Below are 18,285 nucleotides of genomic sequence, written 5' to 3'. Positions count from 1 at the left end.
CTTCGACACCCTTGTCGAATGATTCAATGTGCAATACACAACCTATAGGTCTCATCGCATGCCCTCAGCTGCCTTGGCTAGTCTGCGACAAGCAGACTCTCTCTCAAAAATCATGGATAGATTTGGGCGCACAACCATCTAGATTTGAAATCTCAACCATGAGGTAGCGTTGCATTCCATGCTACTCACCCTACACCTCGGCAAGTTCACAGATAGTTTGTGCAAAAAACCACCTGGTAGCATGGATGAGTTGCGCGAGCGTGCCAAGGGCTACACATCCAGATCAAAGAAATGTCCAGATTTAGGAATGTAGCCTTACAAGTTGGAAAAAAGTGTGACAAGCGAGAAGGAAGTACCAAGACCGACTTACACAAGTCAGACAAGAGGCACAAGCTAGACAAGCGCTAACCTCTCCCAAAAGGGCCCAAGTATGAGTGTTACACACCTCTAACGGTTGTCGCGGTGATTTTTGGATATCAAGCTATTGATTAGCGTTGACTCGCAATTTTTAAGATCACCACCGATCTTTTATTTTTCCGAAGAAAAGGGAGAAAGCTCGAAAAACCCTAGTTTTTAAGAGATCAAAAGGTCCGGGGGTTGGTTACGCAAAGGGAAGGTACTAGCACCCTAAACGTCTATAGTACTCTATAGGAACCTCTTGCTTATTTTATCTTTATGCTAAATTGATTATTTGTTTGGAAATAAATGCTTAAGTGTGAAAAGATTAAAGAGATAGGTTTAAAAGAAAGGAGAAAAAAGTTTTTTTGTTTATTGATTTGGAAAGACAAAGTCTTTTGCCTACATACCCGAATGGGATCAAAATCATGTAGTTCGGGGTAGAAAGTCGAGTGGTTGGTTTTGATTGATTTTAAAGTTCGAAAAAGAAGAGTTTAGGCAAGATAAGAGGCCGAAAAGGCATAGAAGAAATAAAAGAAATGAGTTCGATTGATTTTAAATTGGAAAAAAGTTTTGATTGATTAAAGATTGATTAAAGATTGATTAAAGATTTGATTAAGAAAGAAAGAATAAAGATTGACCCCCTTTTTGAAATTTTGATTATGGAAAGTTTTTGGGTTTTGACTTTTTTCTTTTTTCTTTTTTTTTTTTTTTTTTTTTTTTTTTTTTTTTTTAGTTATGCAAAGATAAGTCTAAACGCGCCGGATCCCTTAAAATGACGTTGGATCAAGTGAGGGTCCTTTTCCTCGGATACGGTTCAAATTACATTATCGTCCTCGGCAAAAAAAAAAAAAATGTGAGTGTCGGCGCAGATTCTCATCTTTATTTTTATTTACATTGGACCTAGATACATTCTAATTGGCAATAAAAAATTGCAAATGCATTAAAATAAATATGCTAGAAGAAATAATAAAAATGCATGAAATACAAAACAATAAATACATATGGTGCATAAAATAAATAAAGAAAATAAAATGCAAGACATAAAAATAAATATAATGCTGGAAATAAAAAAGAAAATAAAAATGCAAGACATAAAATAAACATGATGCTAAAAATAAATAATAAAAAATGCAAGACATAAAGTAAACATGATGCATAAAATAAAAATAAACAAAATAAAATAAAAAATGCAAGACAAAAAATAAATATGATACTGGAAAATAAAATGCAAGACGTAAAATAGATATGGTGCTGGAAAATGAATAAAGAAAATAAAAAATGCAAGGGCATAAAGTAAATATGATGCATAAAAAAAAAGCAACAACAAAAAAAGAATAGAGAAGAAAAAAGGGGGTGCAGAAGTAACAGGGAAGTGCAGAAAGTAAAATACTAGAAGAAACAGAAAAAAGAAACGGGCTCAAATAAAAATGTGGGCTTAACAGATCAAATCTGAATCGTCAGATTGATCGAAGCGTCCAGATTTGATCATGGGGAGACACAGTCTTAGCCATTAGATCTCAATCAAACGTCACAAGAGAAGAAGAACAAAGTAAAAACCAAGAGGTGAGACGCATCTGATCAAAACAGGGGATAACATTGGCCGTTAGATCTAGGATCTAACGGTTCAACCCTGACGGTCCATGGGGACACAGAGATCCGCGTGCACCATAGTCTTGGTCATGGCAGCAGTATAAATTAGAAAATAAACACAAAAAAAACATAAATCCAACCTCTTTCTCTCTCTAAAAAAAAAACGCTCAAGAGCTCTCTTCTCTCTCTAACACACACCGCCGGAAGTTGTTTACCGGCGCCGTGGCTGGCTGGCCATGGGTGGCGGCGCCGCCGCGTCGGAAAAAGAATCTCCTCCTTTTTTTTTTTTTTTTTTTTTTTTTTTTAAAAAAAAAACTACATGTTTTGAATTCCCTTTTTTTCCTAGTTCTCAAATCCACAGTTATTTTTTTTTGAAAAAAAACCAATACCGATAAAGCCTAGATCTAGCCTTGAATCTTAGAAAAAAAGTGAACTACCTTTGTCCTTATATTATCGTTTAAGCTTCAGAGTAAAATCGGTTACAGCTTGGGTTGTGTGGGTGTGGGTGTTTGACGCAGTGCTTGTGGTTGGTGGTGTTGGGTGTTTGACGCAGTGCTTGTGGTTGGTGGTGTTGGGTGTTTGACGCAATGCTTGTGGTTGGTGGTGTTGGGTGGCGGATCTGATGTAGGCTTGGTCGATGGTGGTGGTTCACGGAGGAGGAGGGTGGCGGTTCTTTGTAGGCTTGGCTGATGGTGGTGGTTCACGGAGGAGGAGGGTGGCGGTTCTTTGTAGGCTCGGCTGATGGCGGTGGTTCACGGAGGAGGAGGGTGGCGGTTCTTTGTAGGCTCGGCTGATGGGGGTGGTTCACGGAGGAGGAGGGTGGCGGTTCTTTGTAGGCTTGGCTGTTCCGGCGCTTTGACTGTCCGTATTCACTCCTCTGACACGCACAGTAATTAATGCAGCATTTAAAGGACAGAATTAGGGTAAAAAACGAAGAGCCCCTCTGGGCCTGGACCAAAAAAGACCGAAAAGAAGAAAAAGGAAAAAAGGAAAGGAAAAAAAACAAAATATAAAACAGCAAACATAAAATAAAATAAAATAAAATAAAAAAAACGAAAAGAAGATACTAATAAAGATATTAATAAAAAACGGAAATAATAAAAACACTTAATAAAAGGAAAAAAAAAAGAAGAAAATAATAACTAAGAATAATAATAATAATAATAAAAAGGTAAATAAATAAATAAAAAAAAAAAGGGGTCGTCTTCAAAACAAAAATGAGGTATTTTAAAATACCTCCCTGCCGAAATTTCATCTGAAATGATGGAAATTTCCGGCTTAAAAGACGAGAAAAAAAGAAATAAAAACGGGTCAAAAATGGGGTATGACAGATGCCCCTATTTAAGTCTCTTCGTTACAGAGATTTAAAAGTGAAACTTTTAAAGCGACGGGTCGAAGAGATTTAAATACAGAGTACACCATTTTTGACCAATTTCAACTACTAAATGCTATGAATGCACTGTTATGCATGAGATGCTGTGCATGATCTGTTATGCATGTAATGTTGCGAATGCTTGCGATGCAAGTATGAATGCAAGACGAGGAAAATGGCTCGACTGGGAACAACAAAACCAAATGGTACCCGATTTTGTCAAAGAAACGGGGTCCGACTGGGGATCACATGGTTTTACTGGGGATAAATGTCAGCTGTTCGGGTTGACGACGAACTGCCACTGACGAAAAAGGGACAAAGATAAATGTCAGACGTTCGGGTTATTGCCGAACTAGCCAACTGACCAGAATTGAAGATAAATGTCAACTGTTCGAGTTATTGCTGAACTAGCCAATCTGACAAAAAACAAAGATAAATATCAACTGTCCGGGTTATTGCCGAACTAGCCAACTGACCAGAATTGAAGATAAATGTCAACTGTTCGAGTTATTGCTGAACTAGTCAACTGACAAGAAACAAAGATAAATGTCAATTGTTCGGGTTATTGCCGAACTAGTCAACTGATAAGAAACAAAGATAAATGTCAACTGTTCGGGTTATTGCCGAACTAGCCAACTGATGAGAAACAAAGATAAATGTCAACTGTTCGGGTTATTGCCGAACTAGTCAACTGATGAGAAACAAAGATAAATGTCAACTGTTCGGGTTATTGCCGAACTAGTCAACTGATGAGAAACAAAGATAAATGTCAACTGTTCGGGTTATTGCCGAACTAGTCAACTGATGACATGAAACAGAGGCAAATGATGCACAAGCTGTTCATTAAAGAAATTGCCACTTGGCGAAGAGAGGGTGACATCTTTGGATCAGACACACTGGGGATGACACCTGGGGGAAATAGAGGGTTACAAATTATTCATGATTGATCGAAATGGAAAGATAATTGAAGCAAGACTCATGATGGTTAATGCAGCCATGTACGCATGATATTGTCTTTATTGTATATGCATGAATGTGTATATGCATGAATGTATGAATACCTGAATAACGACACGACTTGTATGACCGTATGGAGGATTGACTTGTATGATTGTATGAATGATAAATTTGGTGGAACAAGATTGGACAGGTAAGATTGAAAGTGACCCGACGTCGCATCACAAACACTCGGCAATCTTCAATGGGGATGATGCCACTAGGGTATATCAAAATAGTGACGGGGTAAAACCCGGCGTATGTAGCAACTGATGGGGAATAAACATTTCTTGGGGAGAACGTACCAATCCAAAAAACATGGTAGGAGAGCTGGTGCTTCTGTGGTCATGCTTATTATTATTATTTTTTATTTTATTTATTTATTTATTTATTTTTTTTTTTGAAAAAAGCAATTGACCACGTGCAACCTGCAAGGTTTATCCATTCTCAGGGTAGCTGTTGACACACCCTTCATCTATTCACGAGTTCAAAGAAAAAGTGTTTTGTTGTTTGTGCTTCTCAAAAAAGACATGAAAGAAAATTTATGATTTTGAGACATATTTTGTTTCAAATGCTACCATAAAAAAAGGAAAGGTTTTATAAGCTGAATAAGTGAGAATTCCAAATGAAAGGCAACAGGCTCAAATTTATTTGAAAGAGTGGTGACCTGCCAATGACATGGCTCCACTGATCTTACAAAGTTTGGAAAATGGTAAATAGAAATCGAAGGTTCATTGAACACAATAACCGTTGTTCCCTCTGACAACCTTGAATTCCACTGTTTGGATGCTTCAGATTCAGGGTCTCCTTGACATTCCATTGTGCCCCAAATGAACAAAGATCATCTCGATGCAGTTACTTTGTCTTTTGATCCTTAACTTTTGCATAGATCGCCCTTTCGGGTTTTCGACCTATCAGGCTAATTATTTTTTCTGTTTGATGTCTCTAATTTTTGCCTGGGCCGCCCTTTCGGGTTTTCGACCCACCGAGACGCTCATTTTTGCCTAAGCCGCCCTTTCGGGTTTTCGACTTACCGAGCTGTTCTTTTATTTTTAGACAAAGTATTTCTTGACTGCATCCGCATTCACGGGACGAGGGAGCTCATCCCCATCCATAGTCGTAAGAGTCAGTGCACCACCAGAGAAAGCTCTCTTGACGACATATGGGCCTTCGTAATTAGGCGTCCACTTGCCCCTAGAATCGGGTTGGAAAGATAAAACCTTCTTGAGCACAAGATCTCCTTCTTGAAACACACGAGGACGAACCTTCTTGTCGAAAGCTTGCTTCATCCTCTGTTGATAAAGTTGTCCATGGCACAAGGCCTTCATGCGTTTTTCTTCAATTAGATTCAACTGATCATATCTGCTTTGGCACCATTCAGCTTCTGATAACTGGGCCTCCATTAGAACTCTCATTGATGGAATCTCAACCTCCACAGGGAGTACTGCTTCCATACCATACACCAAAGAGAAGGGGGTTGCCCCTGTTGAGGTACGCACTGAAGTGCGATACCCATGCAAAGCATACGGTAACATCTCATGCCAGTCTTTGTATGTGACCACCATCTTCTGCACTATCTTCTTGATATTCTTGTTTGCAGCTTCAACTGCGCCATTCATCTGAGGTCTGTAAGGAGAAGAATTGTGATGCTCCATCTTGAACTCTTCACACAAATCTTTCATCATCTTGTTGTTCAAGTTCGTTCCATTATCTGTAATGATTCTGTTGGGCACACCATAACGGCAGATGATCTGATTCTTGATAAAACGGACCACAACTTGCTTAGTCACATTTGCATAAGATGCTGCTTCAACCCACTTGGTGAAGTAATCAATAGCCACTAGAATGAAACGATGCCCGTTTGAAGCTTTCGGTTCGATTCTACCAATCATATCGATGCCCCACATAGAGAAGGGCCACGGAGAAGAAAGAACATTAAGTGTAGTTGGTGGTACATGAATTCTGTCAGCATAAATCTGGCACTTGTGGCACTTCCTAGCATGTTTGCAACAATCTGTCTCCATCGACATCCAGTAGTAACCTGCTCTCAACAACTTCCTTGCCATTGCATGTCCATTGGGATGAGTTCCAAAGGAGCCTTCATGTACCTCATGCATCAAAAATTCTGCTTCTTGCTTATCTACACACCTGAGTAGTACCATGTCAAAGTTTCTTTTGTACAAAACATCCCCATTTAGGAAGAAATTACCAGACAATCTTCTCAAAGTTCTCCTGTCCTTGTTGGATGCTCCAGGTGGATATTCCTGACTTTGGAGGAAACACTTGATATCATGGAACCAGGGCTTATCACCAACAACCTCTCCGACTGCAAATACGTGAGCGGGCCTCTCGAGGCGCTGAATTCTGATTGTTGGCAAATTGTTTCGGTGACTCACTTCGTACATGGAGGATAAAGTTGCTAACGCATCTGCCATCTGGTTCTCATCACGAGGGATGTGGTGAAGCTCCACTTTGTTGAAGAAGGTTAGCAAACGCTTTGCATAATCTTTGTATGGAATCAAACCGGGGTGGCGAGTTTCCCATTCTCCTTTGATTTGGTTGATTACGAGAGCTGAATCCCCGTAAATGTCAAGGTTCTTGATTCCCAAGTCGATGGCTTTTTCAATGCCCAGGATACATGCTTCATACTCTGCCATATTGTTGGTGCAATCAAACTGTAACCTTGCAGCGAAAGGGAGATGATTACCTTCAGGAGTGATAATAACTGCCCCAATTCCATTGCCAAAGACATTCACGGCTCCATCAAAAATCAAACCCCATCTGGACTCGGGATCTGGACCTTCTCCAAGCAATGGTTCATCACAATCCTTCATCTTCAAGTACATAATCTCTTCATCAGGAAAGTCAAACTTGATGGGTTGATAGTCCTCGATTGGTTGGTGAGCCAAATGATCAGCAAGAACACTCCCCTTAATTGCCTTCTGGGTGCGGTATTCGATATCATACTCGGATAACAACATCTGCCAACGAGCAATTCTTCCTGTCAGAGCGGGTTTCTCAAAGATATACTTGATCGGGTCCATTTTAGATATTAGCCAGGTGGTGTGATTAATCATGTAATGACGAAGACGCATGGCAGCCCAGGCTAGTGCACAACAAGTTTTCTCAAGTAGGGAGTACCTGGACTCACAATCTGTAAACTTCTTGCTCAAGTAGTAGATGGCATGCTCTTTCCTTCCGGTCTCATCCTGTTGTCCGAGCACACAGCCCATAGAATCTTCTAACACAGTCAAGTACATAATCAGAGGCCTTCCTTCAACTGGCGGTATAAGAATTGGAGGTTCTAGCAGATAATTCTTGATACTATCAAAAGCCTTTTGACAATCTTCGGTCCAAACAACCCCTTGATCTTTTCGAAGCAACTTGAATATAGGTCCGCACGTGGCTGTCATGTGCGAGATGAAACGAGAAATGTAATTTAGACGTCCAAGAAAACCTCTCACTTGTTTCTCTGTTTGTGGAACCGGCATTTCTCTAATGGCCTTGACCTTGTCAGGATCTACTTCAATACCTTTCTGACTGACTATGAAACCCAAGAGTTTTCCAGATCTAACACCAAAGGTACATTTGTTGGGATTCAGTCGAAGTTGGTACTTTCTCAGCCGTTGAAACATTTTCAGCAAGTACTCGACATGTTCTTCTTCAGTGCCTGACTTGACAATCATATCATCCACGTACACTTCTATCTCTTTGTGCATCATGTCATGAAAGAGAGTGGTCATGCCTCTTTGGTAAGTGGCACCTGCATTTATCAACCCAAAAGGCATTACCCTGTAACAAAAGGTGCCCCAAGGCGTGATGAAAGATGTCTTTTCTCTGTCTTCAACTGCCATCTTGATCTGATTGTACCCAGAGAAACCGTCCATGAAGGAGAAGACCTTGGACTTTGCAGCGTTGTCAACCAATACATCGATGTGAGGTAGAGGAAAGTCATCTTTCGGACTAGCCTTGTTCAAATCCCGGTAGTCAACGCACATCCTGACTTTGCCGTCCCTCTTTGGAACAGGCACTATGTTGGCTAACCATTGAGGATACTCTGATGTGATAAGAAAACCTGCATCGATCTGCTTCTGTACTTCCTCCTTGATCTTGAGAGCCATGTCAGGGCGAGTTCTTCTCAGTTTCTGTTGACCGGTGGGCATTCGGGCTTCAAAGGCAAACGGTGCTCCACAATACGGGGATCCAAGCCGGGCATATCCTGGTACGACCATGCGAACACATCGGCATATTCTTTAAGTAATTCAATCACCCTTCGTCTGACAGTTGCCTCAAGCGATGCCCCAATCTTGACTTCCTTCTTATCTTTCTCGGTTCCCAAGTTAATCACCTCTACTACCTCCTCATGAGGCCGAATGGTTTTCTTTTCATATTCCAATAACGAGCAAGTTCCTTCGGGATTCATCATCTCCTCCTCTTCAGCCTCGTAGACAGGAAATTCGAAGTTGGGAGAGAGTGCAGGGTTATTATGTTCAACGGGCTCATAAATGCTTAGTCTGCATATGATTGATGACTGACTTTAGAAAATGAGTGAACAATGCAGACTTTTTATAATTAATTGAAATCAGAAACAAAAAAAGAAAAAAAAGGTTTTGGGTTTTTTGTGTTACCATTTTCCAGCAAGAGCAATAAGTATAGATATTGGGATAAACCACATTTTCCATTAATAAGAGTAGTGCTTGAAACAAAACAGCCCTACATGATTGCGCTTTCGTCCTGGGCAAGACGAAAAGGATCTTTTTTGGAAAACAAACAAACAGAGAAAACAAAGACACATTACTTTGATGCATGGACTACTGAAGGGATGTCAACCGCATCCCAGTTGCGGACAAGTTTTCCAGGTGTGACAAATGCAAGTACTCTCTCTTCAGGAACGTCTTCCAAGACAGCATTGGCTTCTGGCGAGTTGTTGATGAACCCGGCGCTACAAAAGGTGCTAGTAATGGAGCTTGATCCAACACTGTTCGTTGCGGATCCTGAAGAGGAAGCAAATCCTAGTCCTTCACGGTTTTTACTCTCTATCAACTGCACAACTTTTCCCCATCCTACACTGTTCCCTCCTGCACCACTTTCTGTGCGCTCTTCCAAGTAGCAAAAGACACTTCATTCTTCTCGGCTTTTTACCCTCTACAGTCAGTCCTTGGAAAGAGGTTCCTTCTGTTTCATCAGCACCAATAAAGGAAAAAGCTGACAAATGACTAACCAACAAGGCTTCCTCTCCACTCACAGTGATCAATCTCCCATTTCTGACAAACTTCAGCTTTTGATGCAAGGTGGATGTCACGGCCCCCGCTTCATGGATCCACGGCCTACCCAAAAGGCAACTGTATGCGGCTTGGATATCCATCACCTGGAATGTAATTTGGAAAACAAACGGCCCAATTGTAATGGGCAAATCAACCTCCCCGATAACAGACTTTCTTGATCCATCAAACGCTTTGACAACCACCCCGCTTCTTCTCATGGGGGGCCCCTGGTAGGAAGTTGATCTAATGTGGATTTGGCCATTACATTCAATGAGGAACCAGTGTCCACAAGTACATTCGACAGAGCATCAGACTTGCAGTTCACCGATATATGTAACGCCAGATTGTGGTTCCTCCCCTCCTCAGGAAGTTCTTCATCACTAAACTTAAATTATTGTCAGGCAGTAATGTTTCCTACTATACTGTTCCAATTGATTAACAGTCACGTCCCTCTCCACAAAAGCTTGGTCTAACACCTTCATTAGAGCCTCACGGTGTGCTTCTGAGTTCAATAGCAGAGACAAAATGGATATCTTAGAGGGAGTTTGCAGCAGTTGGTCTAACTACTTTATACTCACTCTTCTGGATCAGTTTCAGAATTTCGTCATGATCAGGAATTCTTGCTAGTCCCATTGGATTGGCCCACTTCCCTTCCTTGTACCGGGGCCGTTCACTGTCACCTGTTTAACTGCCGGATCATTCATTTTCTTTGCAAACAATGTGGGGATAACACGTCCATTCCTCAGAACCTTACTGTCACTAGCAATGTTGTCCACAGAAATCGCAGGAGTTAGAGAGGGCAAAGGCACCTCCTGCCCACCTTCCAACATCGTGGCACTATACTTGTAAGGGACCGCTTTTAGAGAAGCATACGGCATAGTCCTGGCAGAGCTAATCACCAGTGGAGTAGTAGTTGATTCCCCCACTGTTATAGCTTATTTCCAACCGCTGAAACTCAGGGGTAATGACGCACACTTCTTTGTCCTTCCTCATGATGATTAGTTCTCTGTTGTCTATCAACCCTTGTACGTCCTCTTGTACCTTCGGGCATCCTTTTACATTCACAGGACATATTTCACATGCTGCATGATCATGGTCAAACAGACTGCCTCGCACATCTTGATATGTTATTGGGACCAGGGGAGTTCGAACGTGTTGGACGTTCAGGATGACACCGTCTTCATCACAATCTTGTATCATGTTGACAGCAGGCCCATGGTTCGGCAGAGGGTTCGCCTGAACATTGGATTCTGATCTTTGAAGGATAGCAAGTTGGCCCGGACTAGTTTTTGCACTTCATTCTTCAGGACATAGCAGTTTTCAACGTCATGACCTGGGGCCCCTTGGTGGAAAGCGCAGGTTAAATCATGACGAAACCAGGGAGGTAAAACATCTGGTGTACGAGGGGGTGTTCTGACCTGGACAAGGTTTTTTGCGAGCAGGGCGGGGAGTAAGTCAGCATACTTCATTGGGATTGGATCAAAGGTTGTTTTCTGGCGGTTTTGTGAGTGATATGGCTGTTGGGGGGTTGCGGGCGATTTTGTTGTTTTTGAGGGTAATTGTGCTGATGGTATTGCTGTGGAGGGTTTTGTTGTGGAGGGTATTGTTGTGGAGGGTATTGTTGTGGAGGGTATTGGTAGGGGGTAATGTGGCCTTTGTTGGTGATATGATGGGTTTGGAATAGTGGATGCGACATTCGCAACCTGACGATATGGGGTGAAATTCTGCTGAGGCTTACCATGAGCTACCATTCCCACCTCTTGATCTTTCTTCTTCGCAAAGTGGCCTCCAAACTTCTTGGCAATTACTTGCGGCAGGGCACTTTCCCCGGTCAAACGTCCCCTCTCGGACACCTTCCTCTAATCGCACCCCCATGTTGACCATTTCGGTGAAGTCTGTTGGTGCACTTGCAACCATTTTCTCGTAATAAAACTGGCTCAGGGTCTTCAGAAATATTTTGGTCATTTCCTTTTCTTCCAACGCGGGATAATCTGGGCAGCCCACTTCCCTCCAACGCTGGGCATACTCCTTGAACGTTTCCTTCTCTTTTTGTGTCATCGCACGGAGCTGATCACGATCTGGGGCCATGTCCAGATTGTACTTATACTGCCGGTATGAACGCTTCACCCAGGTCATTGAAAGTACGAATGCTCGCACTGTCCAAATTCATATACCATTTCAGCAATTAATGAAATCAGAAAACAAAAAAAGAAAAAAAAGGGTTTTGGGTTTTTTGTTTACCATTTCAGCAAGAGCAATAAGTATAAGATATTGGGATAAACCACATTTTCCATTAATAGAGTAGTGCTTGAAACAAAACAGCCCTACATGATTGCGCTTTCTCGTTCCTGGGCAAGACGAAAGGATCTTTTTTGCGAAAACAAACAAACAGAGGAAACAAAGACACATTACTTTGATGCATGGACTCTGAAGGGATGTCAACCGCATCCCAGTTGCGGACAAGTTTTCCAGGTGTGACAAATGCAAGTACTCTCTCTCAGGAACGTCTTCCAAGACAGCATTGGCTTTTGGCAGTTTTTTGTGAACCCGGCGCTACAAAAGGTCCATTGGATGAGTTCCAAAGGGCCTTCATGTACCTCATGCATCAAAAATTCTGCTTCTTGCTTATCTACACACCTGAGTAGTACCATGTCAAGTTTCTTTTGTACAAAACATCCCCATTTAGGAAGAATTACCAGACAATCTTCTCAAAGTTCTCCTGTCCTTGTTGGATGCTCCAGGTGGATATTCCTGACTTTGGAGGAAACACTTGATATCATGGAACCAGGGCTTATCACCAACAACCTCTCCGACTGCAATACGTGAGCGGCTCTCGAGGCGCTGAATTCTGATTGTTGGCAAATTGTTCGGTGACTCACTTCGTACATGGAGGATAAAGTTGCTAACGCATCTGCCATCTGGTTCTCATCACGAGGGATGTGGTGAAGCTCCACTTTGTTGAAGAAGGTTAGCAAACGCTTTGCATAATCTTTGTATGGAATCAAACCGGGGTGGCGAGTTTCCCATTCTCCTTTGATTTGGTTGATTACGAGAGCTGAATCCCCGTAAATGTCAAGGTTCTTGATTCCCAAGTCGATGGCTTTTTCAATGCCCAGGATACATGCTTCATACTCTGCCATATTGTTGGTGCAATCAAACTGTAACCTTGCAGCGAAAGGGAGATGATTACCTTCAGGAGTGATAATAACTGCCCCAATTCCATTGCCAAAGACATTCACGGCTCCATCAAAAATCAAACCCATCTGGACTCGGATCTGGACCTTCTCCAAGCAATGGTTCATCACAATCCTTCATCTTCAAGTACATAATCTCTTCATCAGGAAAGTCAAACTTGATGGGTTGATAGTCCTCGATTGGTTGGTGAGCCAAATGATCAGCAAGAACACTCCCCTTAATTGCCTTCTGGGTGCGGTATTCGATATCATACTCGGATAACAACATCTGCCAACGAGCAATTCTTCCTGTCAGAGCGGGTTTCTCAAGATATACTTGATCGGGTCCATTTTAGATATTAGCCAGGTGGTGTGATTAATCATGTAATGACGAAGACGCATGGCAGCCCAGGCTAGTGCACAACAAGTTTTCTCAAGTAGGGAGTACCTGGACTCACAATCTGTAAACTTCTTGCTCAAGTAGTAGATGGCATGCTCTTTCCTTCCGGTCTCATCCTGTTGTCCGAGCACACAGCCCATAGAATCTTCTAACACAGTCAAGTACATAATCAGAGGCCTTCCTTCAACTGGCGGTATAAGAATTGGAGGTTCTAGCAGATAATTCTTGATACTATCAAAGCCTTTTGACAATCTTCGGTCCAAACAACCCCTTGATCTTTTCGAAGCAACTTGAATATAGGTCCGCACGTGGCTGTCATGTGCGAGATGAAACGAGAAATGTAATTTAGACGTCCAAGAAAACCTCTCACTTGTTCTCTGTTTGTGGAACCGGCATTTCTCTAATGGCCTTGACCTTGTCAGGATCTACTTCAATACCTTTCTGACTGACTATGAAACCCAAGAGTTTTCCAGATCTAACACCAAAGGTACATTTGTTGGGATTCAGTCGAAGTTGGTACTTTCTCAGCCGTTGAAACATTTTCAGCAAGTACTCGACATGTTCTTCTTCAGTGCCTGACTTGACAATCATATCATCCACGTACACTTCTATCTCTTTGTGCATCATGTCATGAAAGAGAGTGGTCATGCCTCTTTGGTAAGTGGCACCTGCATTTATCAACCCAAAAGGCATTACCCTGTAACAAAAGGTGCCCCAAGGCGTGATGAAAGATGTCTTTTCTCTGTCTTCAACTGCCATCTTGATCTGATTGTACCCAGAGAAACCGTCCATGAAGGAGAAGACCTTGGACTTTGCAGCGTTGTCAACCAATACATCGATGTGAGGTAGAGGAAAGTCATCTTTCGGACTAGCCTTGTTCAAATCCCGGTAGTCAACGCACATCCTGACTTTGCCGTCCCTCTTTGGAACAGGCACTATGTTGGCTAACCATTGAGGATACTCTGATGTGATAAGAAAACCTGCATCGATCTGCTTCTGTACTTCCTCCTTGATCTTGAGAGCCATGTCAGGGCGAGTTCTTCTCAGTTTCTGTTTGACCGGTGGGCATTCGGGCTTCAAAGGCAAACGGTGCTCCACAATACGGGGATCCAAGCCGGGCATATCCTGGTACGACCATGCGAACACATCGGCATATTCTTTAAGTAATTCAATCACCCTTCGTCTGACAGTTGCCTCAAGCGATGCCCCAATCTTGACTTCCTTCTTATCTTTCTCGGTTCCCAAGTTAATCACCTCTACTACCTCCTCATGAGGCCGAATGGTTTTCTTTTCATATTCCAATAACCGAGCAAGTTCCTTCGGGATCTCATCATCCTCCTCCTCTTCAGCCTCGTAGACAGGAAATTCGAAGTTGGGAGAGAGTGCAGGGTTATTATGTTCAACGGGCTCATAAATGCTTAGTCTGCATATGATTGATGACTGACTTTAGAAAATGAGTGAACAATGCAGACTTTTTATAATTAATTGAAATCAGAAAACAAAAAAAGAAAAAAAAGGTTTTGGGTTTTTTGTGTTACCATTTTCCAGCAAGAGCAATAAGTATAGATATTGGGATAAACCACATTTTCCATTAATAAGAGTAGTGCTTGAAACAAAACAGCCCTACATGATTGCGCTTTCGTCCTGGGCAAGACGAAAGGATCTTTTTTGGAAAACAAACAAACAGAGAAAACAAAGACACATTACTTTGATGCATGGACTACTGAAGGGATGTCAACCGCATCCCAGTTGCGGACAAGTTTTCCAGGTGTGACAAATGCAAGTACTCTCTCTTCAGGAACGTCTTCCAAGACAGCATTGGCTTCTGGCGAGTTGTTGATGAACCCGGCGCTACAAAAGGTGCTAGTAATGGAGCTTGATCCAACACTGTTCGTTGCGGATCCTGAAGAGGAAGCAAATCCTAGTCCTTCACGGTTTTTACTCTCTATCAACTGCACAACTTTTCCCCATCCTACACCTGTTCCCTCCTGCACCACTTTCTGTGCGCTCTTCCAAGTAGCAAAAGACACTTCATTCTTCTCTGGCTTTTTACCCTCTACAGTCAGTCCTTGGAAAGAGGTTCCTTCTGTTTCATCAGCACCAATAAAGGAAAAAGCTGACAAATGACTAACCAACAAGGCTTCCTCTCCACTCACAGTGATCAATCTCCCATTTCTGACAAACTTCAGCTTTTGATGCAAGGTGGATGTCACGGCCCCCGCTTCATGGATCCACGGCCTACCCAAAAGGCAACTGTATGCGGCTTGGATATCCATCACCTGGAATGTAATTTGGAAAACAAACGGCCCAATTGTAATGGGCAAATCAACCTCCCCGATAACAGACTTTCTTGATCCATCAAACGCTTTGACAACCACCCCGCTTCTTCTCATGGGGGGCCCCTGGTAGGAAAGTTGATCTAATGTGGATTTGGCCATTACATTCAATGAGGAACCAGTGTCCACAAGTACATTCGACAGAGCATCAGACTTGCAGTTCACCGATATATGTAACGCCAGATTGTGGTTCCTCCCCTCCTCAGGAAGTTCTTCATCACTAAAACTTAAATTATTGCAGGCAGTAATGTTTCCTACTATACTGTCCAATTGATTAACAGTCACGTCCCTCTCCACAAAAGCTTGGTCTAACACCTTCATTAGAGCCTCACGGTGTGCTTCTGAGTTCAATAGCAGAGACAAAATGGATATCTTAGAGGGAGTTTGCAGCAGTTGGTCTACTACTTTATACTCACTCTTCTGGATCAGTTTCAGAATTTCGTCATGATCAGAATTCTTGCTAGTCCCATTGGATTGGCCCACTTCCTTCCTTGTACCGGGGCCGTTCACTGTCACCTGTTTAACTGCCGGATCATTCATTTTCTTTGCAAACAATGTGGGGATAACACGTCCATTCCTCAGAACCTTACTGTCACTAGCAATGTTGTCCACAGAAATCGCAGGAGTTAGAGAGGGCAAAGGCACCTCCTGCCCACCTTCCAACATCGTGGCACTATACTTGTAAGGGACCGCTTTTAGAGAAGCATACGGCATAGGTCCTGGCAAGCTAATCACCAGTGGAGTAGTAGTTGATTCCCCACTGTTATAGCTTATTTCCAACCGCTGAAACTCAGGGGTAATGACGCACACTTCTTTGTCCTTCCTCATGATGATTAGTTCTCTGTTGTCTATCAACCCTTGTACGTCCTCTTGTACCTTCGGGCATCCTTTTACATTCACAGGACATATTTCACATGCTGCATGATCATGGTCAAACAGAGCTGCCTCGCACATCTTGATATGTATTGGGACCAGGGGAGTTCGAACGTGTTGGACGTTCAGGATGACACCGTCTTCATCACAATCTTGTATCATGTTGACAGCAGGCCCATGGTTCGGCAGAGGGTTCGCCTGAACATTGGGATTCTGATCTTTGAAGGATAGCAAGTTGGCCCGGACTAGTTTTTGCACTTCATTCTTCAGGACATAGCAGTTTTCAACGTCATGACCTGGGGCCCCTTGGTGGAAAGCGCAGGTTAAATCATGACGAAACCAGGGAGGTAAAACATCTGGTGTACGAGGGGGTGTTCTGACCTGGACAAGGTTTTTTGCGAGCAGGGCGGGGAGTAAGTCAGCATACTTCATTGGGATTGGATCAAAGGTTGTTTTCTGGCGGTTTTGTGAGTGATATGGCTGTTGGGGGGTTTGCGGGCGATTTTGTTGTTTTTGAGGGTATTGTGGCTGATGGTATTGCTGTGGAGGGTATTGTTGTGGAGGGTATTGTTGTGGAGGGTATTGTTGTGGAGGGTATTGGTAGGGGTAATGTGGCCTTTGTTGGTGATATGATGGGTTTGGAATAGTGGATGCGACATTCGCAACCTGACGATATGGGGTGAAATTCTGCTGAGGCTTACCATGAGCTACCATTCCCACCTCTTGATCTTTCTTCTTCGCAAAGTGGCCTCCAAACTTCTTGGCATTACTTGCGGCAGGGGCACTTTCCCCGGTCAAACGTCCCTCTCGGACACCTTCCTCTAATCGCACCCCCATGTTGACCATTTCGGTGAAGTCTGTTGGTGCACTTGCAACCATTTTCTCGTAATAAAACTGGCTCAGGGTCTTCAGAAATATTTTGGTCATTTCCTTTTCTTCCAACGGCGGGATAATCTGGGCAGCCACTTCCCTCCAACGCTGGGCATACTCCTTGAACGTTTCCTTCTCTTTTTGTGTCATCGCACGGAGCTGATCACGATCTGGGGCCATGTCCAGATTGTACTTATACTGCCGGATGAACGCTTCACCCAGGTCATTGAAAGTACGAATGCTCGCACTGTCCAAATTCATATACCATTTCAGAGCGGCCCCAGTCAGGCTGTCCTGAAAGAAATGAATAAGCAGCTTATGATTGTCAGTATACATGGACATTTTCCGCGCGTACATCACCAAGTGACTGCGGGGACAAGAGTTCCCTTTATACTTCTCGAAGTCTGGCACCTTGAACTTGTGAGGGATAATAACGTTTGGGACCAAGCATAATTCACAGGCGTCCTTTCCGAACAGATCTCTTCCTCGGAGGGCTTCGACTTCCCTTTGCATACCATCAAATCTTTCTTGGAGTTCTTCCATCTTGTCGAAGGCTACAACATTTTCAGCTTGGAAAATTGGTTCAACCTCTTGTTGAATAGTGTGAATCAGTGGAGCTGAATAAGTCATTGCAGCTTGAGGGAAAGAGGTACTGGGTTGCGGAACTGGTGCTGACTGCTGAGCAAAAGGAGGTGGAACTTCAGATACAGCGGGCTGGGGGCTTCCACAGACTGGAGGTGGCATTCCCCATGTACAACCTGGAGGCAAAAAGAGGGGTGGAGAAGTCACTGTAGATAGCGGGGTTGTGCTCACCAAAGGCTGCTCTACAGCAGCGGCGACAGCTTGAGAGTTCTGGGCGGATAGGAGTGCACTCATCATAGTCGTCAACCTATCCATTCCCTCTCGTAAAGTGGCAACCTCCTCCCTGAGACTCTGATTTTCTTGTTCAACTATATCCATCCTCTTCCGATTGGCCCTGGTGTTGTAAATGCGAGTTGGTTTGTGGAGAATT

At 43.0% G+C, this 18,285-nt stretch overlaps 2 pseudogenes; both read right to left on the bottom strand.

The window, feature by feature from the left end:
- Nucleotides 1-5,188: 5,188 nt before the first annotated feature.
- On the bottom strand, nucleotides 5,189-11,757 carry LOC114401995 (annotated as a pseudogene).
- LOC114401993 lies at nucleotides 11,754-18,233 on the bottom strand (annotated as a pseudogene).
- Nucleotides 18,234-18,285: the final 52 nt, after the last annotated feature.

Source organism: Glycine soja, chromosome 20, assembly GCF_004193775.1.
Source record: "Glycine soja cultivar W05 chromosome 20, ASM419377v2, whole genome shotgun sequence".
Classification (NCBI taxonomy): domain Eukaryota; kingdom Viridiplantae; phylum Streptophyta; class Magnoliopsida; order Fabales; family Fabaceae; genus Glycine; species Glycine soja.
This window is presented reverse-complemented; position numbering and strand designations above follow the sequence as displayed.